Source organism: Podarcis vaucheri, assembly GCF_965113315.1.
Source record: "Podarcis vaucheri genome assembly, chromosome: 12".
NCBI lineage: Eukaryota > Metazoa > Chordata > Lepidosauria > Squamata > Lacertidae > Podarcis > Podarcis vaucheri.
The window spans coordinates 16,064,949-16,077,715 of record NC_138750.1 but is presented as its reverse complement, the minus strand read 5'-3'; the positions used below and the strand labels follow the sequence as shown (position 1 = coordinate 16,077,715).

Below are 12,767 nucleotides of genomic sequence, written 5' to 3'. Positions count from 1 at the left end.
GTGTCTTTTGGATTAAGGCTGGTAGTTTGTCTGAGCTGTCTAGAGACTTGATGGACAGTTTGTGGGAGTGGCTGCATGCTCTGCTAGGGCACATGGTCAGAGGGGGAGGAACTTGTGAACAGGACTCATAAACAAGGGTGTTTGCAAAGGGTGTTTAGTGGAGGCCCAGAGTGCTGTCTCAGGTGGAATCTATACAAATAAAAAAGAACCATTCTGAAAATGCTTTTTTTTAAAGCGTTTTTTAAAATACATTGAATTTTCCATAAGACCCATCATCACCATCACATTGTATATTGCACTAAAAACACACTTTAAACATTTTATTTGCAGCTGTATAGCTGAGTCCTCACAGTGTGCACAGGACCAAGAGATATGGAGGGCGAGGGAGCTGCTGCTGCAGTGACTTGCAAGACCTGTGCCGTGTTTGTCATCCACCTTGAGAACATGCAAAACTACAAAAAAAAACCTGCAAACTGGTTGCCTTGCTGGAAGAGAACAGCAACTTGAGGCTTGCATAGCCACATTTTGAGCTATAAGGCAAGATGAGGAATTTCTCGATCGTGCAGAGTGGACTGTGCTGGAACACAGGTGGGTGCCCCTATGGTGGAGGGAGAAGAAGAAGAAGAGTTTGGATTTGATATCCCGCTTTATCACTACCCGAAGGAGTCTCAAAGTGGCTAACATTCTCCTTTCCCTTCCTCCCCCACAACAAACACTCTGTGAGGTGAGTGGGGCTGAGAGACTTCCGAGAAGTGTGACTCGCCCAAGGTCACCCAGCAGCTGCATGTGGAGGAGCGGGGAAGCGAACCCGGTTCACCAGATTACGAGTCTACCGCTCTTAACCACTACACCACACTGGCTCTCCCATTGGAGGAGGAGAACCTTTGGAGGAACATGACATGCACAGGTAGGTCTGTCGGGGGCCATGCTGCGTCACTGGAACTGCAAAATGAACTGCAAATTTGATTCCATGCCCTTACCTCCGACACTTATTCTGCGTCAGAGGAGGAAACACTCTAGTTGCAGATCTCAGAACACACTAAGGTAGCTGTGGAAGGTACAGTGGACAGAACAGGTACAACAGAGACTGAAACTCCCTCACTGCGTGAACTTTTGTGCGACCAATGTCTCTTGACAAAACAAACATCAAAGGGAATTGTTAGCCTTGGGGACGGAGGTTTCTGGTTTGAATGCCATAATTGGTACACTGTTGGGTTAGTTATCTCCTCAGACAGGACCTACCAGAGAAGATATTGAAATTGGTGATGGTTTGGAGCAGGGTTTTCAAACTTGGGCCACCAGCTGTTTTGGGGGGGACTACATCTCCCATGATCCCTGACCACTGGTCCTGCTAGCTAGGGATGATGGGAGTTGTAGTCCAACAACTGCTGGAGACCTAAGTCTGGGAAACCCTTGTTTGCAGGTACATCAAGACAGGAATAGGCCCGAGCTCATTAAGTCCCTATCAGATTCAGTAGCTAAACAATTAAGGAAGCTCCTGCAGCCAATTGGAAGCCGTGGAAGTATCATTGGACGTTCGAGTTCCAAAGAACGTTTGCAAACTGGAACACTCACTTCTGCGACTGCAGCATTGGGGAGCCAAAATGTCCAAGTACCAAGGCGTTCGGGATCCAAGGTACAATTGTACCTGATTTCAATGTACAGAATCTGTGAAATGAATAAAGAACTGAATATTTTACCTATTCAGTGGGACAAAGTTTTAACTTTGGTGTCGCTAGATTACAAACTACATAACAAAAAATAATATTAAGTATTTATTAGACTCAGCTATGTTTGGACATAAACAGACAGTGTAGAACAACACACTGTAGTTAGGATAATGCTTCTTTGAAACGTATGTTTATGCAACGTCAGCTTTTGGAGGAAAGTATTAAGATGTATAAATATTACTTGGGAGAAACATTTAAAATTTTCAGATGGTCATATTATCCTAAATCACATCCAAACTACAGTGGTACCTCAGGTTAAGAACTTAATTCGTTCTGGAGGTCTGTTCTTAAACTGAAACCGTTCTTCGCCTGAGGTACCACTTTAACTAATGGGGCCTCCTGCTGCTGCCACACTGCCACAGCACAATTTCTGTTCTCATCCTGAAGCAAAGTTCTTAACCTGAGGTACTATTTCTGGGTTAGCAGAGTCTGTAACCTGAAGCGTCTGTAACGTGAAGCTTCTGTAACCCGAGGTACCACTGTATACAGGTGTCAACCATTTTAGAGGCGTCCAAATGACATATGACCACCAACACGCAGAAGAGGGCATGGCAGAGCGGGCATTTGCATGCTCTGTCAACACACGCAATCACCCAGAACACAACCCCCAGGCAAATCATAGGTTGCCTGTGTGGTTTGATAGCAGGTCAACAAAAATAGAGTCTTTGTGCCCTTACTTCTGCTAAAGGACTTAGATTGACATTCTGGAAGGATAATACCATGGCTGCCTTTGAATGATGGATAGAATATATAACTACACTTGCAACATAAAAACAGATTGCTTTTAAATGTAAATTGTGTAAGGATAAGTATAACAACATCTGGACATGGGTGGCACTGTGGTCTAAACCACTGAGCCTCTTGGGCTTGCCAATCCGAAGGTTGGCGGTTCAAATCCGTGCATTGGGGTGAGCTCCCGTTGCTCCATCCCAGCTTCTGCCAACCTAGCATTTCGAAAGCACACCAGGGCAAAGAGATAAATAGGCACCACTGTGGCAGGAAGGTAAACGGCGTTTAATGCACTCTGGCACTCTTCACAGTGTCCTGTTGCACCAGAAGTGGGTTAGTTGGGCTGGCCACATGACCCAGGAAGCTGTCTGTGGACAAATGCCGGCTCCCTCAGCCTGAAAGCAAGATGAGTGCTGCAATCCCATAGTCGCCTTTGACTGGACCTAACTGTCCAGGGGTCCTTCACCTTTACGTTTACCTTTACCTTTAATGGCATTTGGATTGCTTTATAAAAAGCATAATGACTTTTTAATAAGTTTATACTTTTTACAATAATTGTAATACCTCAGTGCTCTTTTTCTAGAAAGAGAGGTGCCAGAACTCAACATGAAACCCTCCCTCATTCTGTTACAATGGCAATGGCACCCACCTGAGATGTGCTGTGGAATCGAGTTCTGGAATGTTCCGCCTGAAAAAAAAAGCCTTGGTCATACTTACCTACTGTATTGTACCATAGTTTCAAGTACTTTTCTCTTTGTTTTGTGTTGTGTTGGCTTTTCCTCAAAAATGTTTACTTTATTTCTCTACTGAAAGTTTTCAATAAAATCTAAATATTTTTAAAACCCTGGTTGCAAACAGTGTGAAAAAGAGCTCATCACGACATTCCCCAGAAATACACTTCCGAAGGAGGGTACAAAAAGGCAAACACCTGTGTTAATCCCTAATAAAATAAAATAAAGGTAAAGGTACCCCTGCCCGTACGGGCCAGTCGTGTCCGACTCTAGGGTTGTGCGCCCATCTCACTTAAGAGGCCGGGGCCAGCACTGTCCGGAGACACTTCCAGGTCACGTGGCCAGCGTGACAAAGCTGCTCTGGCGAGCCAGCACAGCACACGGAAACGCCGTTTACCTTCCCACTATAAAGCGATACCTATTTATCTGCTTGCACTTAAGGGTGCTTTCGAACTGCTAGGTTGGCAGGCGCTGGGACCGAGCAACGGGAGCGCACCCCGCCGCGGGGATTTGAACCGCCGACCTGACGATCGACAAGTCCTAGGCGCTGAGGTTTTACCCACAGCGCCACCCGCGTCCCTCAATAAAATAAAATACACTTTCCCAAAAGTGGCACTATACAGAATTTATTAGGATCAGCATGACTACAGTTATATACAAAATGAACTGGGAGTAAGTTCCATTGAACTCAATGGTGCTTTCCATGCAGAAGGTTCCAACTTCAGTCCTTGACATCTTCCCTTAGAGGGCCTTCTGGTAGCAGGACTTGAGAAATACTCAGCCTGAAGTCCAGGATCAATTGCTGCTTATCCAAGTAGACAATACTGGGTTAATAGACCAATAGTCTAAGGACACAGGTTATCGTTTTCCTCTCCCACTTGGCAGGGTAACATACTTCTCCCAGATATACCAACTAAATAGTTAGGAAGGAAAAGATGTACGAACATAACTGGAAATCACTTCACAAACCTATGGAAATGTCATCATCTGTTGTAGTTGTGTAGGAAGTAGACCATTCTAAGTTAGGGTGAGCCTGGTCTGGGCAGATCTTATAGAGAGGAGGAACATATGCTTTGGAAAAAGGTAGAGATATGTTTCCTAAATTTCTGCCCCACAAAGGCATAGATCACAGGGTTGATGCAACAGTGGATCACAGCAATTGTCTCTGTCACAGAAATGGCTACAAATAACTTGTTCTCAATATTATTCTCTGAGTTACATGAAAAAAATGAATCTTGAAAGGTCCACAGCAAGAGGGCAATGTTGTATGGCATCCAGAAGAGGAAAAAAACAACCATGATCACAGCAATAAGCTTGATTTCTACCCTTAATCAATATCATGATAATCCACATGTAACAGTAGATAATGATGACTGCAGGAATGGCTAAGCCCAAAATGAACTTCATTAAAGTTAGAAATTTCTTCCATACTTTTTCATTTTCTGAGGGATAATGAATGGTACATTCGTATGTCTCATTTGCCTTTTGAACATGTTGAAATACAAATTCTGGTACAGAGGCTAATAAGACCACCACCCAAGTGACGACGCTTGTGACGGTGCCATAGGTGATCATCCTGGCTTTTAATGCAAACACTGCGTGGACAATGGCCAGGTATCTATCGATAGTCAAAAGGATTATGAAAAAACTTCCGCAGTAGAAGCCTATATAATAGATCCCAAAGAGAATTTTGCACATTGCAACTCCAAATATCCACTCGTGCCCTGCGTAATAAGCCCAAAATAGGAGTGAGAAGATGACAAGCAAGTCCGAGATGGCTAAATTGAGCAGGTAGATATCAGTCATGCTCTTGAGCTTCTTATATCTGATGAGGATCAGCACCACCAGTGAGTTGCCCAGCAGGCCAAATATGAACAACAAAGAGTAAAACGGTGGCAGAAAATTAGTTGCAAATGCTTGCATAGCATGGCTGTAGACTAGGCCTGTGTCAATATTATAGTCAGAAGTTGTCGCAATCCCATAATCTGGCATCATGGAAGAATTGTTCATCTTCTCGGTCAAGGAATAAGAAATATCTACATGATACAAAAAACAACAATAAAATATGTAACTATGTATTTTAATAAGTGATGATCTTGAGTATTTAGTCTGCTGAAGACAATCAATATGATGCCTAACAGGCTAGGTATTAACAACAAAGATTAAAGGAGTGAGAGATATAGAATAAACTGATTTTAAAATATAGGCATACAGTAATCCCACAGTTCACACGAGGATTACATTTTGGGGATTGCACCGAAAACCAAAATCACATATAGTCAAATATGTGTGACTATATAGTCACATTCAGTCGTGCCTTGACTCTCAAATGCCTTGGCTCCCAAACAAATCGGCTTCCAAACGATCGAAACCCAGAAGTGAGTGTTCCGGTTTTCGAACGTTCTTTTGGAAGCCAAACATCCAATGGGACTTCCAGCAAGCCCCATGCTTGTCTCCCATTGGGGTTTTCTGGGCCCAGAAGCCCGGTCTGACCTCATCGCTGCATCACTGGCAGAGGCCGTCAACCACGGATGCGCTTGCTCCCTTCCTGGAGCTTTCTGCAGCCCATTAGAAGCTGCGCTTTGGTTTCTGAACATTTTGGAAGTCGAATAGACTTCTGGAACGGATTCAGTTCGACTTCCAAGGTACAACTGTACAGTCAAAATCACATATAGTCTGTGGTGGGTGGGATTGCCAAAATTATTTTTCCCTGCCCCTTTTCCACCCCTTTAAAAAGATATTTATTTTTATTTTGCAATGTGTGTAAAACTGAAAGTGCACAAGTTAAATGTGTATAAATTGTGGACTTACTGAATAATGTTCTAATTATCTGGCCACCTTCTTCTCCTGAACGTCTTCACTGGTACCTAAGAAATTGCCTTTTACTGAATCAGAACATTGGTCTACCTAGTTAGCTATTATCTACACCAGTGGCGTAGTGTGGGGGGTATGAGAGGGGTGGTTGCTTTGCGCGCATTTCGGGGGGGGGCTCATTCTCATGCCTCTCCTCCTGGGCTTCACAACCCAGGCCCAGGCACATCCCAGCAAGCCCCATGCTTGCCTGCCGTTGGGGTTTTCTGGGCCCAGAAGCCCGGTCTGGCCTTACTGCTGCATCACTGGCAGAGGCCGTAAACCACGGATGCGCTTGCTCCCTTCCTGGTGCGACGCGCTCCCTGGAAAGCGGCAGGAGCAGCCCAGACCCAAGATGAGCAGGCATGGATGGAGGGGGCAGGCAAGGGGCAACCCCCGAGTGCTCCTCTCTGCGGGCTTCACCAAGGGCCACGTCAGCCGGTCAGGCTCCCCTCTGCGCAGGCAGGCAGGTTGCATACCCCAGACGTCAGCAACCCTTGCTATGCCACTTTCCAAAGGTGAAGATGGGTCCCTCAATCTCCTTCAATCTCAACAAAAGGGACCAGCTGAGAACTAGAACAAACTTTCCATTCCTCGCTGTCCTCTGCTCCTTTTGTTTTTCAAAGGGCACGTGGGAACTTTTCCTTACCATCACACCCCCTTAGGCGATTTCGGCTCTGCAGTCCAGTAACCTTCAGATTCGCTTTTCACCTCAAACCCACTCCCCCAATTCCTTTGCCACAGCTTCTGCATGTAGGCAAGCAGAGGACAGGACCATGGACGGAAAAAATTATAAACCTTCAATTGGCGGCCCCTTTTCTTTGTCCTGTCATGAGGGTGAGAGCTCAGAATGTGACAAAGATAAGGAGTGTGAGGGTGTTGTTTTAAAGGGGAGATAAAATGAATTTCTGCCGCACTTTAAACCTGTGATCCTGGCAGCACGAAATTAATAGCACATACTTCCAGCAAGTAACTGTGTTTAGGACTAGGGTGTTAATATGTAATTAGTCTTACATTCCCTCCTTCAAATTTACACTATGGCTATAATCTATGAAAATTGTCATGCTGCTTTAAATGGAGTTCCTTCGGAAAGAGAGGCATTGATTGTGGAACCACTCTGGGAAGTCCAGCTCTGTGAAGGGAATAGCGGTCTTCTAACAGATCTCAGCACCCCTAACAAATGACAGTTTCCAGGATATTTGCAGGGAAGTCGTGACTGTTTAGAGTGGTGTAATACTGTTTTAAATATTCAGGACAGATGGAGCCCAACTTATTCTAGGGGAACTGTATTGATTCAAAATATAAATCACATCATTTAAGGACCTTCTCAATAAACTTACTCCCTATGAACTATAGGATGTAGCTATAAATTCTATGCTCACTTTGAGATATAGATGTAGATGTTGATTCAGATAGAATTAGATATACAGATAGAATTAGAGATAGATAAGATTAGTAGATTCTGGGGCAGGAAATGAAATATGACATGCTAGACATGTCAAACACTTGTAATCAGTTTTATTTTCTCCAAGCCCGCTCCTAGTCCCAGATCCAAATGAGTTTTTCCACTGATACTGTATTCAAATAAAGATTCTTTTGGGCTAGCACACAAATGACTCTTTATGAGATATTTCTTGATCACACATTTACTATGCTTTATACTGTACATTTAATGGTGATAATAACAGAAAAAATGAATACTCACCAATTTGTTTCACACTGATGAGAAGAAAGTCACTGAATTTGTGACAAAGCAAGATTCTGAGCCTAGATTTCAAAAGGATTTATCCTTTCCTATGCTGGAAATGAATGCTTAGTAAGAAGTGAGCGAAAAATGTCTCGTTTTCTGAAAATGACCTCACTGAAGGACCATTGCATATCCCTTTCAGTCGCCGTGTTCATGGAGACTGCCAAGCGATGAGGTTTGATCCAGGTGTGGATAACCTGTGCTAATATTATGGTCTTGTGCCATCAGCTTTGCCCAAAGACCAGCTGTATCAGACACCTCCTGCTTCTGAATTGTGCCAGTTGGCCATTAGAAGAACAACAGTTTAAGAATTGGTAGAGTCAAGTTTGAGTTTGTCATCTTCCCTCCCATCCTTTTTCCCTTGTGTATCTTTTTTCTTCTTATTATTATTATCATTATTAAGATTGTATGCTTGCAGGTAGGGACTGCCTTGTTTTAGTTGCTACACAGGGAGCCTTTGGGGCTCTAAATAATGAATAATCCAATGTAGGAGTGCAGATATCCAGAGTGTGGGATCAGATGGGATTGCAATGAGGAATTATAAAATATGCATCAAGCCATTGTGTCCACGATGAATGCATTGTGTTGACTGGGTTTGATACATTGACAACAATTTCTGATCAAATCCCACAACCCTCTGCATCTCTGGCCATTTACTCTACTGCCCATTTCTCTCTCTTCACAAGTCACTGACACAGCCCAGTTGCTTCGCCAGGCAGGCTCCTGGGTCATCAAAGATAGTGGGCAAGCTTCTTTGAAGTAGCTTTCTAATATGTTAATCCTAGGGTGTTAATTTTAGGGCCAGGAAACAGATCTCACATGAAGGTGATAATGATTGTTGTCCAGTGACCTAGCGTGGGGGGTGCAGGGGGGGCTGGCCGCACCGGGCGCAACATCTGGGGGTTAGGGTTAGGGGGCGCAAATCCACGGGTTAGGGGGCGCAAATTACTTGCCTTGCCCCGGGTGCTGACAACCCACGCTACGCCACTGTTGTTGTCCTACTGGCCATCCTCCTTATCATGTATATTGCTTGTTTATCACTTCCGGGGTTGCCAAATGGACTCCTTTGTAGTTCTGTTAATTAGTTTTGGTGGTTTAACTTCTCCCCTCGTTGGTTTGTTGAAATGCTCAGAAGAAATCTGATTGGTTCTTTCGAACACTCTGTAAAAAGTTCTTTTGTGAATAAAAGGACCTGGGCCGAGAGGGCTAGAGGCACAGAGAGAATATTATACGCACCCTTCCCAGAGTCTTGCTGGTTCAAGCCTCTGTGTTCTTATTATTCTTATTCTGTATTCTTATTAATCAGAGTTCAATCATTCCTTTACTTTGTGAACGCCTCAATCCAATCAAGTTTAAAACATGCCTTTTGCAAACCGATCTTGTCTTCTCCTTAAACAGGAACATTATTGTTTTTTGTTTATTGAATTTATATACCACCCTTTACCTGGGGGCCTCAGGGTGGTTCACAGAATAAAATCCACAAAATACATAATAAAAACGGATCAACCAAAGGCCCAGTTAAAAAGGAACATTTTTGCCTGGTGCCTAAAGGTGTGTAATAATGAAGGCACCAGGAGAACTTCCCCGGGGAGAGCATTCCACAGATGGGGAGCCACTGCAGAGAAGGCCCCGTTCTCGTGTTGCCACCCTCCGGACATCTCGGGGAGGAGGCACACAAACATTCCCATGTGGACAACACAACCAGGTTTACCAGCTTCAGTGAAACAATGAGGCTTATGTCTAACATGAGTGACAACAGATACAGCAGAAGGGATAGAGAGAATTTGGGCACACAGTTGAGCACATACATTGCAGTTGGAAGGGTTCAAGTTCAATCCCCGACACACCTAGGACTTATTTTTATAATATAAAAATGCGTAGTTAGCTTGTAAAAGTGTGACATTCCGGGATCAGATCAGAAACCGGGATGGCTTCTCTAAATCAGGGACGTCCCTAGAAAATAGGGACGCTTGGAGGGTCTGAGACCACACATTGTACACAAAGATCTGGAAGGAAGCCACAACAGCCATTGCTATCTAAAAGTAAAGAAGTCATAGTTGTGAGTGAAGGAACCTCTGAGGCATGGAGAGAGGCTACAAGGTGCTTTGCCCTTTCCTTGCAAACTGTTTTTCTGCTCCAAACGGCCACCTGCTTTTTCTTTCTTAGGGCTGCCATATTTCAAGACCTAAAAATCCCGACACAAAAAGTAGTTGAACTTTTTTAGGGCAATCTCCAGATAGCACCACCGCCAAGCCAGAGCCGCCCATTCCTGAACCTGAACCAGAGCCCAGGTTGCCCCAAATTCCAGGACATTTACCTTAAAATGTAAAAATTCCCCCTGGATGGGCGTGTAGGACCCCCCAAAAGAGGACATGTCCAGGAATCCCTGGGTGTATGGCAACCCTATTTTTCTCCACCACTGGATTCCAGCACAGTTTTATGAGGAGAATCACACTACCTCTGAAATTCCGTGCTGGGTTTTATATCTGTTTTTGGCTGGAGGCTGCTCCCCTTCTCATAGACAGTAAGTGCTTTTTAGTGTTCTCTTCCACCATATTTTTAGTGCACCGAATGGAAATGTTAAAGAGCAGAGCACTAGTCTGTGAAAATTCAAACCTAGACCTCTACCAGAAGCAAATGCTGTATACTTCTAGAAGAATAACAGGGATGTGCTATAAGCCAGTCTTTCAGTGCCTGACTTTTACATACCCTATGCTTTTTAAGACAGGATGAATACAGTAATCTTAAATACATTGGTGGCTGTGGGGCTTCTGTACCATACTTAGTTCTGGCAATACTGATAGTACCTAGAGCTTAGATTCAAATGTTCATGGAAATGCAGCCAGCTCTTCCATCGCTACTTCCCACTTAGTGGACATGTTGCTTTGTCTGGTCTCCTCTGCCATGAGCCAGCTCCCTTCCTCCCTTTCTTTCTTTCTTTCTTTCTTTCTGTCAGGGGTTCAGGAGCAGAGACGCAGAGAAGGGAGGAAGCAGAGAGCGAGGGGGAGGAATCCGAAGGGAAAATGAGTGATGATGACGACCCGAGATCTCCAAGCCTAAGCAGTGAGTCAGAGGACTCCCAAAAGGGAGCCCCAGTGAGCAGAGCAAGGGGGGGATCCGGGGGGACACCCCAGGAGGAAGGGAACAGAGGAGATTCAGAGAGCAGCAGCTGGAAGTCGGGACCCACGCTCATAACTGAGAGCGGCAGCAGCTGGAAGTCGGGACCCACGCTCAAGACTGAGAGCAGCAGGGAGGAAGGTAGCCAGGCATCGGGTTCCGGAGGCTGTCAGCAGGAGGGAGGGCACGAGTCAGGGGTGGTCACGCCCTCCTCAGAGAGCGAGGCAACGGTTAAGAGGAAAGTAGAGAGTTGGGCGCGCGCGCCAAGTTCAAATGCAGCGGAAGCTGGAGCAGTAAGCAGCCCGGAGAGTGAGCCAGGTCCTAAAGCCCGCCGCAAGGAGGCAGAAGGATCAGGGGGGTCAGCGTCAGAGGAGAGTAGAAGGGAGGAGGCCCAGGGGGGCAGAAGGACCCAGAGACGTAGGGAGAGGCGAAGGAGGTGGAGCAAGGCTAGGGTATTAAGCTGGTGTGCAAGAGGCGGGGACTCAGACGGGTCTTCGCCGACCTAGGGCAGAAGGTGTAGAGCTGCACGCTGCAGTTCGGAAATGAAACCTGTAACTTAATAAAGACTCTTATAAAGTGAACGCTGGCGGACTTGGTCCTATGTGAGCTGGGACTGGGTGGCAGCCCTGACAGTAAGACCCGTCTCTCAAAAGCTTCGGACACCTGATATCTCGCAGCGGAGAGAGAGGCAGCTGGAGGAGGGGATCGGTGTTTGGGAGCAAGCTCACGACGGTTAGTAGAGATGACGGAAGCAGAGACAGTTGCAGCGCTGCAACAGGCAGTTACCCAATTGAACGCGGAGGTACTGGCATCCAAGAAGAGGGAGGAGGATGCGGCAGCCGCCTACAGAGATCTCCACGCCAGGTTTGAAGCATGGGTTAAACACGGGCAGCCAGGACCCAGACCGGAGGGGGTTGGGTTGGCACGGAGAGCAGGAGGGCTTGTGGCTCACTTCGATGGGAATTTACAACAGTACCCCAATTTTCGAGCAGACGTAATGTGCGCACTGCAACTGCTGGCAAAAGACTTTAGAGATGAGGAAGAGAAAGTGGGGTTCATACTATCCCATTTGCATGGGGATGCTAAAGCGTGGCTACGCAATTTGTGGAGGGATAAAGATCCGGCGCTTCAGAATGCAGATGCCTTTATCAAAGCGATGGATGCGTGTTTTTTGTCTACTATTGATGTGGATCTTGCCCGACGGGAGATTCATGGACTAAAACAAGGGAGGGCAAGCGTCCGGCAGTACCACGCCCGCTTTTTTGCGCTGGTCAGTGCCTTAGAGTGGGACCGGGATTCGCCCCCTGTCAGAGACCTGTTCTGGGAGGGTCTAAGCTCTGCGGTCAAGGATGAAATTGCAAGGGGGGAGAGGCCCCGAAGCACGCAGGAGGTGGTCCAAAGGGCGCTGACTGTGGGGGTGAGGCTGGAAGAACGTCCATGGTGCAGAGATGAAGGACGTGGAGGGCGCGAAGCAGCGAGAAGTTTCTCTTTCGTTCCAAGAGAAGCAGCGCGTGCGCAATCCACACCTCCGCCTGGAGGGGGAGGGGAACCGATGGAGGTTGGAGGTGCAAGGGCTCAGTCAGCAGCCAGAGCCCAAGCACCGACAGCAGTGAAAGCGAAGCCTCCTAGAGGGAACAGGAAGTGTTACATCTGCGAGGATCCAGGCCATTTGGCGAAAGAGTGTCCCCGGAGGCTCCACAAGCACACTGCAGCCTCAGCAATGGTGACTGCAGCAACGCAGCAAGGAGAACCACAGCAGGGAAACGACAATGTCTGGCTGGAGACAGAGGCACTGGGGCCCAGCCAGACGCATCAGTGAAGCAGTCCCCAGCGATCTTGCAACCCACGGACCCCCTCCCACCC

General features: G+C 46.3%; 1 pseudogene across 1 annotated transcript; it reads right to left on the bottom strand.

Moving 5' to 3' along the window:
* Nucleotides 1-3,802: 3,802 nt before the first annotated feature.
* LOC309515343 (C-C chemokine receptor type 5 pseudogene) lies at nt 3,803-5,222 on the bottom strand (annotated as a pseudogene). The gene has a single exon. The product of its transcript is annotated as a C-C chemokine receptor type 5 pseudogene (transcript).
* Nucleotides 5,223-12,767: the final 7,545 nt, after the last annotated feature.